The 21,133-nt window shown below is 45.6% G+C and overlaps 1 protein-coding gene across 4 annotated transcripts in view; it reads right to left on the bottom strand.

Moving 5' to 3' along the window:
- Window positions 1-3,544: 3,544 nt before the first annotated feature.
- glb1 (galactosidase, beta 1) overlaps window positions 3,545-21,133 on the bottom strand; it is a 137,853-nt gene continuing 120,264 nt past the window's right edge. For all 4 annotated transcript variants that reach the window (XM_085989179.1, XM_085989177.1, XM_085989175.1 and 1 more), the window contains one exon: window positions 3,545-3,934. The gene's annotated coding sequence lies outside the window, so the exon portion shown is untranslated. The remainder of the gene's footprint in view (window positions 3,935-21,133) is intronic.

The following is a 21,133-nucleotide window of genomic DNA, read 5'->3' as shown; positions in this document are numbered from 1 at the left end:
ACCTGATGACCTGCATCCTAGGGTTTTAAAAAAGGTAGCTGCAGAAATAGTGGATGTACTGGTATTACTCTTCCAGAATTCCCTAGATTCTAGAACAGTCTCTAAGGATTGGAAGGTAGCAAACATAACCCTGCTATTTAAGAAAGGAAGAAGAGAAAAAACGGGGAACTATAGGCCAGTTAGCCTGACATCAGTAGTAGGCAAAATGCTAGAATCTATTATTAGGGACGTGGTAACAAGGCACTTAGAAAATCATAATATGATTAGGCAGAGTCAACATGGTTTTATGAAAGGGAAATCGTGTTTGACAAATCTGTTCGAATTTTTTGTAGATGTAACTAGTAGGATGGATAAGGGGGAACCAGTGGATGTAGTGTATTTGGATTTTCAAAAAGCATTCGATAAGGTGCCACACAAGAGGTTATTACACAAAATTAGGACTCATGGCATTGGGGGTAATATATTAGCATGGATTGAGGATTGGCTAATGGACAGAAAACAGAGGGTAGGAATAAACAGGACTTTTCAGGTTGGCAGGCTGTAACTAGTGGGGTACCGCAAGGATCAGTGCTTGGGCCTCAGCTATTTACAATTAATGACTTAGATGAAGGGACTGAGTGTAACGTATCCAAGTTTGCTGATGATACAAAGTTAGGTGGGAAAGTAAGCTGTGAGGAGGTGGGAAAGTAAGCTGTGAGGAGGACGCAAAGAGGCTGCAGAGTGATGTAGACAGGTTGACTAAGTGGGCAAGAACATGACAAATGGAATACAATGTGGGGAAGTGTGAAGTTATCCACTTTGGTAGGAAAAACAAAGAAGCAGAATATTTTTTGAATGGTGAGAGACTGGGAAATGTTTGCACTCAGAGGGACCTGGGTGTCCTTTTACATGAATCACAGAAAGTTAACATGCAGGTACAGCAAGCAATTAGGAAAGCAAATGGTGTGTTAGCTTTTGTTACAAAGGGATTAGAGCATAAGAGTAAAGAAGTCTTACTACAATTATACAGGGCATTGGTGAGGCCACACCTGGAGTACTGTGTACAGTTCTGGTCTCCTTACCTAAGGAAAGACATACTTGCCTTAGAGGGAGTGTAGCGAAGCGCTAGACTGGTTCCTGGGATGAGGGGATTGCCCTATGAAGAGAGATTGAGTAGACTAGGCCTATATTCATTAGAGTTTAGAAGAATGAGAGGTGATCTAATTGAAACATTTAAAATTCTTAAGGGGGTTGACAGGGTTAATGCTGGGAAAATGTTTCCCCTGGCTGGGGAATCTAGAACACGGGGTCACAGTCACAGAATAAGAGGTCAGCCATTTAGGACTGAGATGAGGAGAAATTTCTTCACTCAAAGGGTTGTGAATCTTTGAAAATTCTCTACCCCAAAGAGGTGTGGATGCTCAGTTGTTGAGTATATTCAAGACAGAGGCTGATAAATTTTTGGGAACAAAGGGAATTAAGGGATATGGGGATAGTGCGGGAAGGTGGAGTTGAGGTGGAAGATCAGCCATGATCTTATTAAATGTCGGAGCAGGGCTCGAAGGGCCAAATGGCCAACTCCAGCTCCTATTTCTTACGTCCTCATTGAGAAAATAAACAGCATTCTCATACATATATTGAGAGGTTAAATTTCCGCAAGGTTTCTCCCGATTGCTCGCCACAGCTTCAGCAGAAGATCCATGGTAACCCCAGAGAAACAGCATTGGCCAGGTTTTCCACAGATCTTCCTGTAGGTGGTGACGTGATGGGGTAGCTCATGGTTAAAATGTAATGTTACAAGGTTTTAAAGTACGTTCAGTCCGACAGTAGCTTTTGCGTTTCCAATTGTTTCCACATCCTAGCTACCAGGTGGCTTTGCGTTATTCTGCTTATTCCATCCCAAAAGCTTAGTAAGTAGTGCCTTGAATATCTTTGTAATTAGAAGTATTATGCTTTTATTTACAGATATTGTCTCAATACCTCACCAAAATATCTTTCAGGAATCTTCAGCAATCATGCTGTGGCGTACTCCTGACCCATAGGAATATAGGAATAGGAACAGCTCATTCAGCCCCTTGAGTCTGGTCTGCCATTCAATGAGATCATGGCTGATCGGTATTTTAACTCCATGTTAGTTTTGCAACCCTTAAATACCCTTGCCTAACAAAAAACAGTTTTGAAATCTTCAATTGACCCCCAGCTTTTTGGGGAAGAGAGTTTCAGATTTCCACTACCCTTTGTGTGAAGAGGTGCTCCTGGCATCACCCCTGAACGGCCTAGCTCTAATTTTAAGGTTCTGCCCCCTTGTTCTGCACTCCCCCCACCAAAGGAAACAGTTTCTCTCCATCTACCCTCTGAACTCCTTTGATCATCTTAAACATCTCAATTAGATCACTCCTTAATCTTCTGTATTCAAGGGAATACAAGCCTAGTCGATGCAATCTGTCCTCATAATTTAACTCTTTTAGCACTGATAACATTCTGGTGAATCTGCGCTGGACATCGTAGTGGGTCCAACTAGAGATTAATATAACTGTAATATAACTTCAAGCCCTCTTGAGGTAAAGGTCAACATTCCATTAGCCTTTTTAATTATTTGTTGTACCTGTCCACTAGCTTTTAGTGATTCCTGTACTTGGACCCCTGAATCTCTGCTAATCACAGTTCCGAACTTCTCGCCATTTAGAAAACACTCTGATCTATCTCTCTTAGGTCCAAAGTGGATGACCTCACACTTTCCCACACTGAACTCCATCTGCCACAGTTTTGCCCACTCATTTAATCTATCAATGTCCCTTTGCAACTTTCTGCTCCCCATCTACCCTCTTTACTGTGTCACCTAACTTAGTGTTGTCAGCAAACTTGGACATACGGCTCTCTATTCCTTCATGTAAGCTGTTGATAAACATAGTGAAAAGCTGAGGTCCCAGTACAGATCCCTGGGAGACACCACTAGTCACATCCTGCCAATTTGAGTACATACCCATTATCCCTACTCTCTGTCTCCCGCCGCCGAACCAATTCCAAGCCAATAGGTTGCCACCAATTTCATACGCTTTAATTTTTACTAACAGTCTCTTGTGTGGAACTTTGTTGAATGTCTTCTGGAAGTCCATATAAATAACATCCATAGGCACTCCCTTATCTACCACATTAGTTACTGCCTCAAAAAATTCAACTAGGTTCGTTAGACATGACTTACCCTTTACAAATCCATGCTGGCTTGCTCTGATCAGTTCATATTTGTCCAAATGCTCAGTCACTCGGTCCTTAATAACAGATTCTAGTAACTTCCCCACAACAGACATTAGACTAATAGGCTTATAATTTCCTAGTTTCTCTCTCCTATCCTTCTTAAATAATGGAGTAACATTGGCAGTTTTACAATCCGAGGGGACAATTTCTGAAACAAGAGAGTTTTGGAAGATCATGACCAGAGCATCTATAATTTTCTCACCTACTTCTCTTAATACCCTGGGGTGGTGATGTAAGCCCCCAAAGTGCGGACCAAGTGATATACAAGGTCGACGACACTGGCTTGTTGTAAGAAAGACAGACCCAATAATTGAAGTCAAAACGGTTTATTCAGGCCTGGGGAGCTGTGGCTCTTGCGTCCCAACACAAGGCTCCGACTCCACTGAACCTCTTGAGGTTCACACAGTTATACACATTTTCCGAGACCACCTACTCCAGAGGTCCAATCGATTTAAAAGTCTATACATTAATCACTAACTAGGTGTGTCTAACTTATACAAGGTAGCCTATAACATAAGTTTCACTTTTCACTGCAGGGGCCTGTGGACCCTCTGATTTCTTGGAAATGAGTCATCAGGTCATGTGATTTCTGAGAAACGAGTCCCTCTCTTGACCACGACTAAGTTTCGTTTTTCCAGAAAAGGGTTATGTCAGTGTCTCTTTTTGTAAGTTTCATCTTTCTAAACTGGTATGGTCATTTCTGCAATTAAACATACGAATAATTAGTACATTTCATCTTTAACATTCTGTGGCCGCAATTGCGTTCTACTAAACGTGCCCTGTTACGCTCATTTTTAATCTCTTACTGCAGGTGGAAACCATCAGGTCCTGGAGATGTGTTTATCTTTAGTCTCATTATTTTCTCCATTAGAATTTTTTTTTACTTATATTAAATCTAGTAAGTTCCTCCTCTTGATTTATTTTTAGTGTTCCTCGTATCTCTGGTATGTTACCCTAATCTTGTCCACCCTCTTGCTGCTGCTTTGGATTCTGGGCCAGTTTCTGATTGGTGGGGGTGGTAAGCAGCCATGGCCTAGAACAGGCCATTCTCCAACCAGCAGGGTCAGTTATTGGCTGGGCCAAGAACAGACCTCCAGCAGCCCAGAAAGCTTGATTTTCATTGGTCAAACACTCAACAGACACGACCTCGTACAGGCCACTCTCTGGCCTGGCAGTGACCCGCTGTGTCCCTTCTAAGAGTGTCATTGCAGTCACAAATCCCTGATTCACTCGCTCGATAAAATCATTTTTAATGGCTAGAATTTCATCCCCAGCCCATGCCCCCCACCCCTCCCCAAAAAAATTCCTGTGCTACCTAGAGAAGAAATGCTGGCTGTCAGAGAGGTGAGAGAGCAAGGCGTGGAGCAGAGCCCTTTGCATTGTTTTTAATATGGCTATGCGGGAGGCCTGAAGAGGAGCCCACCTGTCCACCCCCTTGCTCCCTGCTCCTCCCCCTCTCGCTCTTCCTCCCCTGCTTCTCCACACCCTCGCTTTTCCCTCTCCCCTTCTCTCTTTCTTCGCCCTTCCCTTCCCCCTTCGTCCCCGTGTCTCCTCCTCTCCTCCTTTCTCTGCTTTAATCCCATTGTGCCTTCCGCCCTCTAACCTTACTTGACTTGAAGACTGCACTTGGTCTTGACTACCCACCTGCAAAGCCTCGGGAGACCAAGCAGTAATATTTTAAAAATCTGCATGTAATCGCTGACAGTTTTTTCTATTATAAATTCCTACGCCCACATTTATAATAAGTGTCTATGAAAACGTGTCCTGTTGTAATTACACCCTCCTCATAGTGGAGGCACGCCACCACTGGCAGGAAGGTGTAATTACAACATAACATGTTTACATACGCTGTTTCAATGTTACTGGCTCCCATTCTGACATATGCAAATAAGGCCAGTGAGCACTCGGTGGATGAATCGTGGGAAAACTCAAGAAGCGTAGGGAAATTTAGGGAAGCGCCTTAAAGGCACACAAGTGGCAGAAATGCCTTCCACCCAAATTTCCCAACTAAAAAAAAATCCTATGTCGTTTATACACCAATAAGCTGCCAACATCGAGGAAATTCACCCTGAAGTGGGGATGTTCGCTGATTCAGTCCCATTCGCAATTCCTCAGATAATGAAGCAGTCTATGCCTGCATGCAGCAAGACCTGGACAACATTCAGGTTTGGGCTGATAAGTGGGTCAGCCACATAAATACTGTGGCAACAAGAGCAGGTCAGAGGCTAGATATTCTGCGGTGAATGTCTCACCTCCTGACTCCCCAAAGACTTTCCACCATCTACAAGGCACAAATAAGGAGTGTGATGGAATACTCTCCACTTGCCTGGATGAGTGCAGCTCCAACAACACTCAAGAAGCTCGACACCATCCAGGACAAAGCAGCCCGCTTAATTGGCACCCCATCCACCATCTTAAACATTCACTCCCCCCACCACCAGCATACCGTGGCTGCAGTGTGTACTATCTACAAGATGCACTGCAGCAACTCGCCAAGGCTTCTTCAGCAGCACCTCCCAAACCCGCGACCTCTTCCACCTAGAAGACGCATGGGAACACCACCACCTCCAAGTTCCCCTCCAAGTCACACACCATCCTGACTTAGAAGTATATCACCGATCCTTCATCGTCGCTGGGTCAAAATCCTGGAACTCCCTGTCTAACAGCACTGTGGGAGTACCTTCACCACACGGACTGCAGCGGTTCAAGAAGGTGGCTCACAACCACCTTCTCAAGGGCAATAGGGATGGGCAATAAATACTGGCCTTGCCAGTGATGCCCACATCCCATAAGCGAATTTTAAAAAAAGTAACATTTGCGCCACATAAGTGCCAGGCAATGGACATCATCAACAAGAGTCTAACCACGTCCTCTTGCCATTGCTGAATCCCTCAACCGTCAAAATTCTGGGGGATGCCATTGACCAGAAACTCAACTGGACCAGCCAAGTAAATGCTGTGGCCACTAGAGCAGGTCAGAGGCTGTGTATTCTGCAGTGAGTGACTCACCTCCTGACTCCCCAAAGCCTTTCCATTACCTACAAGGCACAAGTCAGGAGTGTAATAGAATACTCTCTATTTGCCTGGATGGGTGTAGCTGCAACGAGACTCAAGGGCAAAAAAGTCCACTTGATTGGCAGCCCCATACACCACCTCAAACATCCAGTCCCTCCACCACCGGTGCAGCGTGGCTACAGTGTGACTAGCTGTAGGTTGCACTGCAGCAACCCACCAAGGCTCCTTCGACAGCACCTCCCAAACCCACGACCTCCACCACCTAGAAGGACAAGGGCAGCAGGTTTATGGGAAGCCCCAAATCCCTCTGCTCTTCCATACCACCCAACTCTTCCCCAAAGAATATCATGACTTCTTATTAATCAAAGTGTCCCAATATACATTTACTGCCATTGAACTCAAACTGCCACTTTTTGGTGCCCATTTCTCCACCTCAACATTTCCGCTTGCAGTTTCCTTCAATCCTCAGAATTATTTACTTTGCTTCCTATTTTAGTATCACATACAAATTTGGACTCCACTCCTTCTAGCCCAATATCTAGTGGCACCCTAGAGTAGAAATTAGACCTCGTTGTGCCCCGTTTTACAGGCGTAAATCAGGCATAACATGGTGTAACTTTGAGGAACAATGATTGGAAGTTTTAGGGCAGTATTTCTCAAACTGGAGTCCATGGACCCCTGGGGGTCGTAGAGACTTTCCAGGGGGTCTGCGACCGGAGGTAATTAAAAATTAAAAATGATTATTTGAGTGGTGCATATTGCGCTGCAATTCAAAAGTTGAAAACTCAAAAGGCCAACGCGTCTTAAAGAAAATGAAAGCAAAAAGCAGATGTAAAGAGACAGGTTGGCGCCAGGCTACAATTGCACAGGATGTCTCATGGCATGGAACGAGCATGGCAAACACGTTATTAAATCGCTGCTAACAACCAATTGGGTTGTGCTTTTCAGTGGCACTTGCATTCAGTTCTGCGCCAAGCACCGTCTGCTCGGGCTGTTTTCACAATATAAACAGGCGCATTTCTTTTGCCTACAAATACCTTGAGTGCAGCTTCAATTTTATAAGCTCAGGGCTTAGTCAATTGGGGTAGAGATCAGTGACAATAAGGGAAGGTAACCCTGAACTGGGAATTGCTATGGATCGCCAGAACTAAAGAAGGATAATCAGGTGGAGGAGCAGTGGATTTCAACCCCCTTTCCTACCCGGTGGAAACCGGGCAGGGTACAGTCAAAATGCCCTTTGCAACTTACCACCTCCGATCCCGCTGCCTTCTCACAGGGCCCAATATTAACCTACTCTTTTCAACAGGCAAGCAGGACATCTCCTCTTCTTCTTAGGCAGTCCCTCGGAACCGAGTACGATAGCAAAATACTGCAGATGCTGGAAATCCGAAATAACAACAGAAAATGCTGGAAAAACTCAGCAGGCCAGGCAACATCCGTGGAGAGAAAATAGAGTCAACGTTTCGGGTCAAACCCTTTGTCAAGACTGAAAAAGCACAGGAAATGAAATAGATTGAAAGGCCAGGCTGGGAGAGAACAAAAGAGAAATGAAGAGACATTAAGAGGTATTCAAAACGAGACGAGATGGTGATAGGACTAGTGGAGACAAAAGACGGCTCAGATTACGTATGAAATGCGCTGGCAGAATGGGAGACAGCTGCCATGTGGGAGAGAAAAAAGGGGGGGGGGTGAAAGGGCCAAAACAAAGGTGTGGATAAAAAATAAGTAAAAATGTAATGGGGGCCGAGGTTATGATCTGAAATTGTTGAACTCGATATCGAGTCCGGAAGGCTGTAAAGTGCCTAATCGGAAGATGAGGTGCTGTCCCTCGAGCTTCCGTGGAACAATGCAAGAGGCCAAGGACGGTGAGGTCTGAGTAGGAATGGAGCGGTGAATTGAAATGACAGGCGACCGGAAGCTCGGGGTCACCCTTATGGACTGAACGGAGGTGTTTCGCAAAGTGGTTACCCAATCTACGTTTCGTCTCCCCAGTGTAGAGGAGACCGCACCGTGAGCAGCGAATACAGTATACTAAATTGCAAGAAGTACAAGTAAATCGCTGTTTCAACTGGAAGGGGTGTTTGGGGCCCTGAACAGTGGGAAGGGGGGAGGTATAAGGGCAGGTGTTGCATCTCCTGCGCTTGCACGGGAAGGTGCCGGGTGAAGAGGAAGGGGTGCTGGGGGTGAAAGAGGAGTGGACTAGGGTGTCTCGGAGGGAGCGGTCCCTACGGAATGCTGAAAGGGGAGGGGAAGATGCGTTTGGTGGTGGGATCACTTTGGAGGTGGCGGAAATGGTGGAGGATGATCCGTTGAATGTGGAGGCTGGTGGGGTGAAAGGTGAAGACAAGGGGAAAACTATCGTGGTTCCAGGAGGGAGGGACAGGGGTGAGGGCAGAAATGCGGGAGATAGAATGGACACGGAACCGAGGATGACTTGCTTCCAGATTAAAAATGAGTTCTCAGGTGACTGATGAGTCTAATGCGGGACCTACAGCCTCTGTCACAGGTGGGGCAGACGGTGGTTGAAGGGGCATGTGGGTGGGGTGCTTGGGTTGACGTGTGCTCCTTGCGCTGCTTGCGCTTGGCTTCCACTTGCTCCCGGCGAAGAGACTCGAGGTATTCGGCGCCTTCCCGGATGCTTCTCCTCCACTTTGTGCTGTCTTGGGCCAGGGATTCCCAGGTGTCAGTGGGGATGTTGCACTTTTTCAAGGAAACATAGAAACATAGAAGATAGGAGTAGGAGTAGGCCATTCGGCCCCTCGAGCCTGCTCCGCCATTCAATGAGATCATGGCTGATCATCCAAATTCAGTACCCTGTCCCTGCCTTCTCCCCATATCCCTTGATCCCTTTAGCCTTAAGAAATATATCTAACTCCTTCTTGAATATATTTAATGAATTGGCCTCAACTGCCTTCTGTGGTAGAGAATTCCACAGGTTCACCACTCTCTGGGTGAAGAAATTCCTCTTCATCTCTGTCCTAAATGGCTTACCCCTTACCTTTAGACTGTGACCCCTGGTTCTGGACTGCCCCGCCATCGGGAACATCCTTCCTGCATCTAGTCCTGTTAGAATTTTATAAGTTTCAATGAGATCCCCTCTCATTCTTCTAAACTCCAGCGAGTATAAGCCCAATCGACCCAATCTCTCCTCATACGTCATTCCTGCCATCCCAGGTATCAGTCTGATGAATTTTCGCTGCACTCCCTCCATGGCAAGAACATCCTTCCTCAGGTAAGGCGACTAAAACTGCACACAACACTCAAGGTGTGCTCTCACCAAGGCCCTGTACAACTGCAGCAAGACATCCTTGTTTCTGTACTCGAATCCTCTCGCTACGAAGGCCAACATACCATTTGCCTTCTTAACCGCCTGCTGCACCTGCATGCTTACCTTCAGCGACTGGTGCACAAGGACACCCAGGTCTCATTGCACTTCCCCTTCTCCCAATCTATTGCCATTCAGATAATAATCTGCCTTCCTGTTTTTGCCACCAAAGTGGATAACCTCGCATTTATCCACATTATACTGCATCTGCCATACATCTGCCCAATCATCTAACCTGTCCAAATCATACTGGAGTTTCTCGGCATCCTCCTCACAGCACACACGCCCACCCAACTTTGTGTCGTCTGCAAACTTGGAGATATTACATCTAGTTCCCTCGTCTAGATCATTAATATATATTGTGAATAGCTGGGGTCCTAGCACCGATCCCTGCGGTACCCCACTAGTCACCACCTGCCACTCGGGAAAAGAGACGTTTATTCCAACTCTTTGCTTCCCGTCTGCCAGCCAGTTCTCTATCCAAGTCAGTACCTTGCTCCCAATCCCATGTGCTTTAACTTTGCACGCTAATCTCTTATGCAGGACCTTATCGAAAGCCTTCTGAAAGTCCAAATACACCACACCCACTAGTTCTCCCTTATCTATTCTACCAGTTACATCCTCAAAAAATTCCAGTAGTCAAGCACGATTTACCTTTGGTAAATCCATGTTGACTTTGTCCAATCCTGTCACTGTTTTCCAAGTGCTCTGCTATTAAATCTTTTATAATGGACTCTAGCATTTTCCCCACTACCGATGTCAGGCTTAATTCCCCGTTTTCTCTCTACCACCTTTTTTGAATAGTGGGGTAACATTAGCTACCCTCCAATCCATGGGAACTGTTACAGAATCTATAGAATTTTGGAAGATGACCAGCAATGCATCTACTATTTCTAGGGCCACTTCCTTAAGTACCCTAGGATGTAGATTATCAGGCCCTGGGGATTTATCGGCCTTCAATCCCGTCAATTTCTTTAACACCATTTCCCTACAAATACTGATTTCATTCAGTTCCTCCCTCTCATTAGATCCTATGTTCCCCGACATCTCTGCGAGGTTATTTGTGTCCTCCTTTGTGAAGACAGAACCAAAGTATGTATTTAATTGGTCAGCCATTTTTGTTCCCCATTATCAATTCCCCTGAGGCTCTGAGGGTGCCCTTGAAGCATTTCCTCTTTCCGCCTGGGGCTCTCTTGCCGTGTCGGAGCTCCGAGTAGAGCGCTTGTTTTGGGAGTCTCGTATCGGGCATGCGGACGATGTGACCCGTCCATCGGAGCTGATCGAGCGTGGTCAAAGCTTCGATGCTGGGGATGTTGGCCTGAGTGAGAACACTGACGTTGGTGTGCCTATCCTGCCAATGGATCCAAAGCAGGGCACCTCCTAGAAGTGAGCAGGTCTCCACTTTAAATGTGGTTCAGAGATAATTAAAATGACTCATAGTTTTTTTGGCTTTTGGTCTCATTAGCTAAACTCTATGGGGAGGGCGTTGGAGGGTGACGTCTCCTTTATAAGGGTTAAATATTTAAAATAATTACCGGAGGTATTGCTTTATGAAACCGACACTGATTCAGTTCTTGCGAATTATTCTCAATGGCTGGGTCCGCCTCCTCACAGAGGCCCGCAGCTCTCACTCGCCTTGCAACCAGCGCTCCCTGCAGGTCGAGCCGATTCCTCTCCGTGGCGCTGCGACCCTGTGCCAACCTCCTGACGCGTGATCACAGCGCCTGAGGGGGCCCTTCAAACGCGTGCTTGAACAGTGCAGCTGTTGCAGAACATGCCAGTGGGACAGTGTGGCGGTGAGTCTTTCTTCCAGCAGCATCCCAGCATGTGCATGGGTGCTCGTGCCCTCACCCACCTCGGCCAGCCTGCTGACGGCTTTAAAAATTGTCCAGCGCTAAGTGGCTAATAGTGGCCCTCTGTTGCTGCAGAGTGCCCAGAATTGGTGTGAGAAGCAGGCATACCCATCTCACTGATATCTGTTAGTAAATACCTGTTTTCTTAAAAGCATTCTCAAAACACACTTTACATGCAGTGCTTTCATATTATGAGTATTATAATTTAGACGGGGGGTCCGTAATTACTAATCCATTTGAAAAGGGGTCCTTCAACTAAAAAAGTTTGAGAACTGCTGTCTTAGAGGACCAACTGGAGAGGTCAATGTCAAATGAATTGTAAAACACACAGGACGGCATAGAAACATAAACATAGAAACATAGAAGATAGGAGCAGGAGTAGGCCATTCAGCCCCTCGAGCCTGCTCCACCATTCAATGCGATCATGGCTGATCATCCAAATTCAGTACCCGGTCCCTGCTTTCTCCCCATACCCCTTGATCCCTTTAGCCTTAAGAAATATATCCAACTCCTTCTTGAATATATTTAATGAATTGGCCTCTACTGCCTTCTGTGGTAGAGAATTCCACAGGTTCACCACTCTCTGGGTGAAGAAATTCCTCCTCATCTCAGTCCTAAATCGCTTACCCCTTATCCTTAGACTGTGACCCCTGGTTCTGGACTCCCCGACCATCAGGAACATCCTTCTTGCATCTAGTCTGTCCAGTCCTGTCAGAATTTTATAAGTTTCAATGAGATCCCCTCTCATTCTTCTAAACTCCAGCGAGTACAAGCCCAATTGACCCAATCTCTCCTCATACGTCATTCCTATCATCCCAGGTCTGGTGAATCTTCGCTGCACTCCTTCCATGGCAAGAACATCCTCAGATAAGGTGACCAAAACTGCACACAATACTCAAGATGTAGTCTCACCAAGGCCCTGTACAACTGCAGCAAGACATCCTTGTTCCTGTACTCAAACCCTCTCGCTACGAAGGCCAACATACCATTTGCCTTCTTAACCTCAGGGGGATGTTGGATAAAGTATATTTGTATGACTCTCAGGGATTTAAGGATCTTTTTAATTCCATGAGTTCCATTCTCTCACTGATCACTTATACCAGAAACCCGTTTCCAGGAGCCGATGAGCTGCCTGCTGTGGCAGACACAAGAGGCTTCTCTCCCTCACGACAGCTGCACAAAGCAGCAACTCCATCAGCTTCCCACAAAAGTCTTCACCTTTGCAGAGCCAGGCTGCTAAGTAGTCTCTAATAAAGAGTCAACCTATGCTGTGTTCATCCCAGGACCTGGGGCCCCGAGAGAAGATATACCTTCATCCCAAAAGGCTGACAATATTTTTTGCAGCAGATATTTATATCTCACACCCCAGGTCCTCAGGTAGCACATGGAAGTGTTAGAATAAGGCAGAGAAAAGCTTCTATGGTCAAGGAAGGAGGTTCTGCTGAGGGAGTTTGAGCAGCTAGGGGCCAAATTAAAAAGCAGAACCACAAGGGTAATAATCTCTGGATTATTACCTGAGCCACGAGCGAATTTGGCTAGGACAAATAAAATAAGAGAGTTAAATGCGTGGCTCAAAGACTGGTGTGGGAGAAATGGGTTTTGCTTCCTGGGACACTGGCACCAGTACTGGGACAGGAGGGAGCTGTTCCGTTGGGACGGGCTTCACTTGGCCAGTGCTGGGACTAGAGTCCTGGCGGATCATATAACTAGGGCTGTAGAGAGGGCTTTAAACTAACTAGTGGGGGGGAGGTTCCTAGAGAGCAAATAATACAAATGACAACAGAGAAGGTCATAGACTTAGGTAGCAGTGGGGAAATTAAAAACCAGAGCGTGTCAGGAAGGGGTAGAAGGTGTGGAGTAAAAGGTAAAGTAATAAAAAGGGCAATAGCAGGAACTAAGTGTCACAAAACATATTTGAAAGTTCTCTATCTGAATGCACGTAGCATTCGTAACAAAATAGACGAGTTAAAGGCACAAATAGCTACATATGGGTATGATCTTGTGGCCATTACAGAAACATGGCTGCAGGGTGACAATGCCTGGGAATTAAACATACCAGGTTATTTAACAATCAGGAAGGACAGGCAGGAAGGAAGGGGAGGTGGGGTGGCTATGTTAATAAAGGAAGGAATCACTGTAATACAGAGAAATGATATTGGGTCAAAGGATCAGGATAATGAAACAGTTTGGGTGGAGATAAGGAATAATAAGGGGAAAAAAACACTAGTGGGTGTAGTATATAGGCCTCCGAACAGTCGCAACTCGGTTGGACGGAGTATCAATCAGGAAATAGTTGAGGCTTGTAATAAGGGAACATCTATAATTATGGGGGATTTTAACTATCATCTTAATTGGACGAATCAAATTGGGCAGGGCTGCCTTGAGGATGAGTTCATTGAGTGTATTAGGGATGGGTTTCTTGAGCAGTATGTAACTGAACCAACCAGGGGGCAAGCAACCTTAGATCTGGTCCTGTGTAACGAGACAGGATTAATTAAAAATGTCCTAGTAAAGGATCCCCTTGGAATGAGTGACCATAACATGGTTGAATTCCATATTCAGTTAGAGGGTGAGGAGGCTGTATCTCAAACAAGCGTGCTAAGCTTGAATAAAGGAGACTATGAAGGTATGAGAGCGGAACTGAGTAAAGTGGATTGGGAAAATAGGTTAAAGGATAAGACGATACATGATCAGTGGTGTACATTTAAGGAGTTATTTTACAAATTCCAAAAAAAGTATATTCCACTGAGAAAAAAAGGGTGTAAAAGAAAAGACAGCCATCCGTGGCTAAGTAAAGAAATTAAGGATAGTATTCGACTAAAAACAAGGGCATATAAGGTAGCCAAATCTAGTGGGAGGATAGAGGATTGGGAAAACTTTAAAAGACAGCAAAAAATAACAAAAAGATTGATTAAGAAAGGGAAGATAGATTATGAAAGTAAATTAGCAAAAAATATAAAGACAGATAGTAAGAGTTTTTATAGTTATATAAAAAGAAAAAGGGTGGCTAAAGTAAATGTTGGTCCCTTAGAGGATGAGACCGGGAAATTAATGGTGGGAAATATGGAGATGGCAAAAACACTGAATGAATATTTTACATCAGTCTTTACAGTAGAGGACACCAAGAATATCCCAACACTTGACAAGCAGGGGGCTATAGGGGGGGAGGAGCTAAATACGATTAAAATCACTAAGGAAGTAGTACTTGGTAAAATAATGGGACTCAAGGCGGATAAATCACCTGGACCTGATGGCTTACATCCCAGGGTTTTGAGGAAAGTGGCGGTAGGGATTGTGGATGCATTGGTAATAATCTTCCAAAACTCCCTGGACTCAGCAAAGGTCCCGGCAGACTGGAAAACTGCTAATGTAACACCCTTATTTAAAAAGGGCAGTAGACAGAAGGCTGGAAACTATAGACCGGTTAGCCTAACATCTGTGGTAGGTAAAATTTTGGAGTCCATTATTAAGGAGACAGTAACAGGACATTTGGATAATCATAATTTAATAGGACAAAGTCAGCATGGTTTTATGAAGGGGAAGTCATGTTTGACAAATTTGCTGGAGTTCTTTGAGGAAGTAACATATAGGGTGGATAAAGGTGAACCAGTGGACGTAGTGTATTTAGACTTCCAAAAGGCATTTGACAAGGTGCCACACAAAAGATTATTGCTTAAGATAAAAAATCACGGGATTGGGGGTAATATTCTGGCATGGATAGAGGATTGGCTGTCTAACAGAAGGCAGAGAGTTGGGATAAATGGTTCATATTCAGACTGGCAATCAGTAACCAGTGGTGTTCCGCAGGGGTCAGTGCTGGGTCCCCAACTCTTTACAATCTATATTAACGATTTGGAGGAGGGGACCGAGTGTAACACGTCAAAGTTTGCAGATGATACTAAGATGGGAGGGAAAGTAGTGAGTGAGGAGGACATAAAAAACCTGCAAGGGGACATAGACAGGCTAAGTAAGTGGGCAGAGATTTGGCAGATGGAATACAATACTGGAAAGTGTGAGGTTATGCACTTTGGCAGGAAAAATCGTAGAGCAAGTTATTATCTTAATGGCAAGAAACTTGAAAGTACTGAAGTACAAAGGGATCTGGGGGTCCTGGTGCACGAAACTCAAAAGGTTAGTATGCAGGTGCAGCAAGTGATTAAGAAGGCCAATGGAATGTTGGCTTTCATTGCTAGGGGGATAGAATATAAAAATAGGGAGGTATTGCTTCAGTTGTACAAGGTATTGGTGAGACCGCACCTGGAATACTGCATACAGTTTTGGTGTCCATACTTAAGAAAGGACATACTTGCTCTCGAGTCAGTACAAAGAAGGTTCACTCGATTAATCCCGGGGATGAGGGGATGGACATATGAGGAGAGGTTGAGTAGATTGGGACTCTACTCATTGGAGTTCAGAAGAATGAGAGGCGATCTTATTGAAACATATAAGATTATGAAGGGGTTGGATCGGGTGGATGCAGGGAGGATGTTCCAGATGATGGGTGAAACTAGAACTAGGGGGCATAGTCTTAGAATAAGGGGCTGCTCTTTCAAAACTGAGATGAGGAGGAACTACTTCACTCAGAGGGTGGTAGGTCCATGGAATATGCTGCCCCAAAAAGCTGTCGAAGCTACATCATTACATAAATTTAAAACAGAAATAGACAGTTTCCTAGTAGAAAAGGGAATTAAGGGTTACGGGGAGCGGGCAGGAATTTGGACATGAGTCTAGGTTCGGATAAGTCATGGCCCTGTGGGTAGCGGAGCGGGCCCAGGGGCCGTGTAGCCTGATCCTGCTCCTGTTTTCGTGTGTCTAATGCTGTTAGATTCAGGAGATAGTCCTGTCATAGTGGATTGGCGGTTAGGGTCAGATCAGCCATGATCGTATTGAATGGCGGAGCAGGCTCGAGGGGCCAATTGGCCTACTCCTGCTCCTATTTCTTATGTTCTTATGTTCTATGTCACAAGGGGTGTGCACACTACATAAAAAACGGTACTGTTTTGTGAATAGTTATAATAAATCACTGGAATATTTGATGTAGGGACTGCTTGGTGTTTAGTTCTCTTGTAGGACAATGAGGAGCAGGTAATGTGCTTAGTGTGAGGCTCAGAATGAGACTGTGATGGCTAGCTGTGAGGAGCAAAGGATTTCACTTAGACCATTGAGCCTGTTCTCTATTCATCTGTGTATCTGTGTGCTGAGGGTGTGCCGAATGCAGGGCTGTGGGGAAAGAGCAGGGGAGTGGGACTAATTGAATAGCTCTTTCAAAAAGCTGGCACAGGCACGATGGGTGAAGTGGACTCCTTCTGCGCTGTGTGATTCTATGATACTATGAATGAGTCTGTCTCAGTTGTCTAGTAACAGTTGTTACCGCAACTACACTTCTGTTATTCCTGGGTCAGGTCTACAACATCACCAGTGTCAATATCACACATAAGAACAAAGAAATAGGAGCAGGAGTCGGCCATTTGGCCCTTCGAGCCTGCTCCGCCATTCAATAAGATTATGACTGATCTTCTACCTCATCTCCACTTTCCTGCACTATCCCCATATCCCTTGATTCCCTTAATATTCAAAAATGTATCGATCTCTGTCTTGAATATGCTCAACGACTGAGCCTCCACAGCCCTCTGGGGTAGAGAATTCCAAAGATTCACCACCCTCTGAATGAAGAAATTTCTCCTCATCTCAGTCCTAAATGTCCGACCCCTTATTCTGAGACTGTGACCCCTGGTTCTAGACTCCTCAGCCAGGTGAAACATCCTCCCCCGCATCTACCCTGTCAAGCCCTGTAAGAATTTTGTATGTTTCAATGAGATCAACTCTCATTTTTCTAAACTCTAGAGAATATAGGCCTAGTCTACACAATCTGTCCTCATAGGACAATCCCCCCATCCCAGGAACCAGTCTGGTGAACCTTCATTGCACTCCCTTCTATGGCAAGTATGTCTTTACTTAGGTAAGGAGACCAAAACATAGAAACATAGAAGATAGGAGCAGGAGTAGGCCATTCGAGCCTGCTCCGCCATTCAATGAGATCATGGCTGATCATCCAAATTCAGTACCCTGTCCCTGCCTTCTCCCCATATCCCTTGATCTCTTTAGCCTTAAGAAATATATCTGTAGTGTCCGAGGATCAATAATACTCAGACTGCAGGAGAACAATAAAACAGGTATTTACTGAACAGAGAGTAATTCAAGACTGAAGTACAGAAGCCTGCTATGGCTTTATATACAGGGGTGGTCACTGCCGGTACTGCAGTATAGAATCAGTTCTTCTCTTAAAGGTACATACACAACAATTCCTCCCCTTTTAGATAAACAGTACATAACATTCATTTAACAACTAAATAATAACTAATTACAATTACAATTTTCTCTGTACTATATACATCAACTGAAATAATCATTTATAAGTTCAGTCTTTGAGGAGGCTTCCTGATCCTGACTGGATAACGCCTTTCTCGAGTATCCTGTTCTTGCGGCGGAGTTGATTCTGGCTCATTGTCATTGGTTGGTTCATCAGCTTCCAATACCACTGCTTCTGAGGTAGACGCAATCTGTACTTTGGGTTGATTACCAGGTGCACCTGCTCATGGTATGGGTTTGGCTTGTTCCTGTGACTCTAGAATCTGGTCAGCATGGCGTCTCAGAATGCTCTCTCCAACGTCCACTGTGTACATTAGTGGTCCCTGCTGTGTGCCTATCGTTCCTGGCTGCCATTTTTCTGTTCGGTAGTCGCGGGCCAAGACTGGTTGCCCTATCTTGAAGCTCCTGGTTGGCTTCTCATTTATGTGCTGGAATTGCTTATCCTCAACATCTCGTCTTATGTTTGGTTTGAGCAAATCCAGGTGACATCTTAGCCTTTGGTTGAAGAACATTATGGCTGGAGTTTGGTTGGTGACTGCATGTGTCGCATTCTGGTAAGCAAACAAGAAATTATCCACCTTGTGTTGTAGTGGTATGTCGTCATTATGCATTGCCTTTATTGCCTTTTTAAAGGTCTGGACAAACCTCTCAGCCAATCCATTTGTGGCTGGATGATATGGGGCAGATGTGTAATGTTTCACCCCTTTATTCCTCAGAAACCTCCGGAAATCCTCGGACACAAACTGTGGTCCATTGTCGGAGCAAATCTGTTCTGGCAAGCCATTCCTGGTGAAGATGGTCCGTAGGACTGCAATAGTTTTCTCCGTGGTGGTGGAGGACATTTTGATGACCTCTGGCCATTTTGAATGGGCGTCCACAGCGATTAGGAACATTGAGTCCATAAATGGACCAGCAAAATCAATGTGTACCCGTTGCCATGGAGATGAGGGCCACTCCCATGGATGTAGCAGGGCCTGTGGTGGAGCGTTTTGGACCTTCTGGCATCCTGTGCATCTCTTGGTCATATCCTCGATTTCTTTATCGATTCCCGGCCACCACACAAACGCCCTGGCTAGGCTCTTCATTTTTACCCCTCCCAGATGACCCTCATGAAGCTCATTGAGCACTCTATCTCTCAACTTGGGTGGAATTACCACTCGGGATCCACACATCAAGGTCCCCCGGCACACTCACAGCTGTTCTCTCCTTGGCGAGAATGCTGGCAATAGTGAGTCGCCATGTGCTGGCCATCCCTTCACCGTCAAATCATAGACCCGAGAGAGTGTCGGGTCATTTCGGGTTTCCTTCTCTATACTTGAGTTTGTAACAGGTAGACATTCGACTATGGTCAAATGGAATATCTCAACAGGGTCCACTGCAGGTGCTTCCTCTACCGTAGGCAACAGTAGGCGCGACAGCCCATCAGTGTTTCCATGCTGTTTCGTACCCTTGTACTCTATGTCGTACTGATGTGCCCCTAGAAAAAGTGACCATCTTTGCAGCTGTTGCGCCGTCATCACCGGAACGCCCTTCTTTGGGTTAAAAATGGAGACCAGGGGCTGATGATCAGTCAGTAGGGTGAATTTCTGCCCGTGCAGATAGTGATTCAACTTCTTCACCCCCCCCCCACATCAGGCTGAGGGCCTCCCTGTCAATCTGGGCGTAGTTACGCTCGGCTGAGGTTAACGAGCGCGACGCAAAGGCTATTGGCCTCTCTGAACCGTCAAGGAATTTGTGTGACAGCACCGCTCCGATGCCGTAGGGAGACGCATCACATGCTAACCGAATTGGTAGTGTTGGATTGTAGTGGGCCAATACTTCTTTTGAAGTGATTAGGCATTTACATTTCTGAAAGGCACGCTTACACTCATCACTCCATTTCCATGTTACTCCAGTTTGCAGTAGGGCGTTCAGTGGGTGCAGAATTGTAGATAAATTCGGCAAGAACTTATAGTAGTAGCTCACCAACCCGAGGAACGACCTCAGTTGTGACACATTTTCCGGTGCTGGAGCCTTGACTACAGCCTCAATCTCGTCCGGCGACTTATGCAACCCTTCCTCATCAATCATGTGGCCACAATACGAGATTTGTCTCCTGAAGAACTCGCATTTGGGGCGGTTGGCTCGTAGCCCATATTCCTGTAATCTCGTGAGCACCTGCTCCAGGTTGGCAAGGTGTTCACTGTCATTTTCGCCTGTAACCAGGATGTCGTCCAAATAACACTGGGTCCCCGGGATCCCTTGCAGGACTTGTTCCATCACCCTCTGCCAAATAGCCGGGGATGATGCTACCCCAAATACCAGTCGATTGTACTGGTAAAGGCCTTTGTGAGTGTTTATCGTGAGGTATTTCCTAGATGCTTCTTCCACCTCCATTTGTAGATACGCTTGGGCCAGATCAATCTTTGTAAAGCGTTTCCCTCCAGATAGTGAGGTGAAAATATCTTCTATCCGTGGAAGTGGATATTGTACTGTGTGCAGGACTGGGTTCACAGTTACCTTGAAGTCCCCACAGATGCGAACCTTCTTCGGTTCCCCAGGCGTGCTGCTCAATAATTTCTTCATTACAGGAACGATGGGTGTGGCCCACTTGCTCCAGTCTACCTTGGACAGCACACCCGAACGCTCCAGACTCTCCAGCTCTGCTTCAACGGCTGGGCGGATCTTTTTGGGTTTGCGTTATCTTCGATTTTTATCGTTGCCGTTACTCCTTTTAGAGTCCCAAGTCCTTGTTGGAACACCTCTTTCGCGTCAGTTAGAATTTTTGACAGACATCCAGGTGTGACGTCATCATCCTTTTTATCAGTCACAGATAGCACCTGAATGGAATGCCAATCCAATTGTATTTTTCGGATCCATTCACATCCCAATAGTGGTGGTCCTCCATCCGGTAGTATATATAGGTACAGTTTCTGTGTTTCCTTGCCATTGTATTCAACTGGCACCCTTATTTTTCCTCTGGGGTAGAATTTTTGCCCTGTGTATGTCTTCAATACAATGGACGTGTCCTTCAAGGGTATGTGTGAGAATAGCCGCTAATAGTCTCGTCGATTCATGACAGTTAGGGCTGATCCTGTATCCAATTCCATCTTTACTTGGGACCCTGCTATCATGAGGGTGACCCAAATGGTTCGGTGATCCTCCTTTGCGATCAGGTTGTGTAACTTTAGACAACTTAGTCTCCTGCTCCCGGAGTCATTATCACTCTCCTGATCTTCCGAACTACTGTCTGTCATTTTTTTTACGTTCTTGTACTTTTCCTTAGTAGTTCTTGTAGTGTTGGTTTTCTTTCCCGACCTGCAGACTCTTGCTATATGTCCCATTTTCCCGCATTGCCT

Source organism: Somniosus microcephalus, chromosome 5 (assembly GCF_052327205.1).
Source record: "Somniosus microcephalus isolate GS21.2 chromosome 5, FLI_Smic_1.0, whole genome shotgun sequence".
NCBI classification, from domain to species: Eukaryota; Metazoa; Chordata; class Chondrichthyes; order Squaliformes; family Somniosidae; genus Somniosus; species Somniosus microcephalus.
This window is presented reverse-complemented; position numbering and strand designations above follow the sequence as displayed.